Here is a 2,656-nt window from a genome sequence, read left to right as displayed (position 1 = left end):
TATATATATATATAAATATATTACAATGTAAAAATACAAACTCATTACATTAAAAAAGGTCTTTGCCATTAAATTTATGATTTAAGCTACAAGGTCTGACCACAGACCTATATATCAATGAACAGGAAGTATGTCAATCCTAATGAAGTTATTAGAGCAGCCCATCTGGACACAGGGGACTTGTGTCATTGCACTTTAATTTACAGACTTTTAGTGGAGTCTAGCTGATTCATTTCTATTGTAGTTCATTCCGATTTTCTGAACTAAATGAACTAGATCTAACAAATATGATACGAATATATACGAAACAAAACCTAAAACCAACTGACCAATCATCAAATCATCCCAAACACAATTAAGCACAGTTTAAGCACAGTTTAAAAAACATCTAAATCAATCCTGTTCTCCCCATGGGTTTACTCAGGAAAAGAGGAGGGAAAACAGCTCTCTGGGGGAGTGTTGGGAGTAACAAGAAAACAAGCTCCCTCTACGAAATCCCTCTCTGTAGTTGTCAGTGTTTTCCCCCTGGTCCACTTTTTGAATCATAAACATCTTAACAGGGCCTGCCTCCCGCGGGAGCCCCTGAGAGTTTCCTACAAGCAGGCTCAGGAGCTGCGCTCTTATTGCATCCAGGTGGCCGTGGTAAAAAGTGCTGGCCTACCATAAATGTCCCATAAAATGCAAGTGGCACCTCCAGAGGTGGATAGGGTCACTGCACCTGTCTGTGGACTGAGACTCCATGTTTCCTCTTCCGACTCCACTCTCACGCTCCCTCACTCCTGTACTGACACTTTGTTTCTCTCTTTTATCGCCTTACATTGGCTATCATTTTTTTATGATTATGATTATTATAATAAGTAAGTAATGAGAAGTTCTGTGTTGCTGGCCTCCAAAATAACACTATTTATAGTGAATATCAAATGATAAGTATGCAGATTTGTGGCGTTTTTATAGCATATTGTTAAATCCATAGCATGTGTCCAGTGGTGAGTGGTCCATGGGGACCAGCATCCTTCTGGTCAGGTTTAATTGGCCTTCATGCCTGAGCATGGGGCCACGACGCTTTGATCTCACTTAAAAGAAGCTAATTGATCTCTGTGTTCAGGCCACTTTGTGGTGTCCTAAAGGGGAGAAAAGAATGAACAAAAGCAGCACAAAACTTTTTTTTAAGAAATGTAAGAAATTCCCTAGGGAAAATGGACATTCAAAATTGAAGTACTAAGACTAAAATCATTATCAATAAAATGTATAAAAAAAATAATACATTTTATTATAATATATTATGATATATTATAAAGTTATTATTTTTATTATTAGTAGTAGTAGTGGTATTAATGTTTAGCAGTAAAACATTAAATCAACACATGCTGATTATAAACGTGTTGATTATAATATTAACATTTTATCACTAACAATCATCAATAATTAGTATTAAAAACACTAAATCAACAAATGTGCTTATTATAAACATGTTGATAATATTAGTAATATCAAAATGTAATCACTATCAATCAAATGATCAATACATGTATGAATAATAATAATAATAATCATTTTTATTTTAGTATTAAAAACACTAAATCAACAAATGTGCTTATTATAAACATTGATAATATTAGTAATATCAAAATTGTATCACTAACAATTAAACGATCAATACATGTATGTATGAATATTATTATTATTATTATTGAAGGTTTAGTATTAAAAATACTAAATCAACAAATGAGCTTATAAACATTTATTATAATATTAGTCAAGTATTATCAAAATCTCATCACTAACAATCAAATGGTAAATACATGTATGAATAATAATAATAAAGTTTACCATTAAAAAAACACCACCTAAATCAATAAACTTCAGAGGCTGCATTCAACATTGTTGGCTAAAATGCCATTCAGAACAAAGCTTTTTTTTTAAGAAAGAAAGAAAGAAAGAAAGAAAAAAAGAAAGAAAAAGACAGAAATAAATAAATAAAGAAATAAATAAATAAAGAAAGAAAGAAAGAAAGAAAGAAAGAAAGAAAGAAAGAAAGAAAGAAATGAAATGAAATAAAAATTCAGACAAGACCAAGAGAAAATGATTGGAATGATGAAAAAGAATGGGAAAAACACGAAAGGTAAACTTCCAGACTTTGACAAAGGTAGGATATGGGCCGCTGGTGGGGGTAAGTGTGTGGGACAGGACTGGGGAATAGAGCAAAAAAAAAAAAAAGAGAGAGAGATCACCTCACGCCCGGGTCCATTGCTCCTCAATTACACTAATGTGCCTCATATGGCTGAGGTACTCTGACAGAGAGAGGGAAAGAGTTCTTGCACTTGCCTTGCTCTTTGATATCACTCAGATCCAGACGTGATGGTTTACGTCTCCCCCTCGAGTCGAGTCCAGTTTGAGCTTGTTAAGGGAGAAGTGCAGTGAAGACCACACGGTTCAATCTGCCTCTACGCTTCTCCTGCAACAGCATGCTCTCTTAACCTCGACATGATGTCATCAACACAGAAAAGCATATATAATGTGCACATGCTTTATGGCTTGTCATAATAACTCTTGTTATTTTTTCTTGAGGTGATTGGCAAAATAAGAGTGCATGGATGTTTGTGTTGAGCAACAAAGTGCTCAGTCAGTCAGAGTCCTTATATACTTAACTTGTTTG

This window comes from Sinocyclocheilus rhinocerous, unplaced genomic scaffold, assembly GCF_001515625.1.
Source record: "Sinocyclocheilus rhinocerous isolate Xijiao unplaced genomic scaffold, SAMN03320098_v1.1 scaffold2199, whole genome shotgun sequence".
Lineage (NCBI taxonomy): Eukaryota > Metazoa > Chordata > Actinopteri > Cypriniformes > Cyprinidae > Sinocyclocheilus > Sinocyclocheilus rhinocerous.
The sequence above is the reverse complement of the archived record's forward strand: the minus strand, read 5'-3'. Positions refer to the sequence as shown.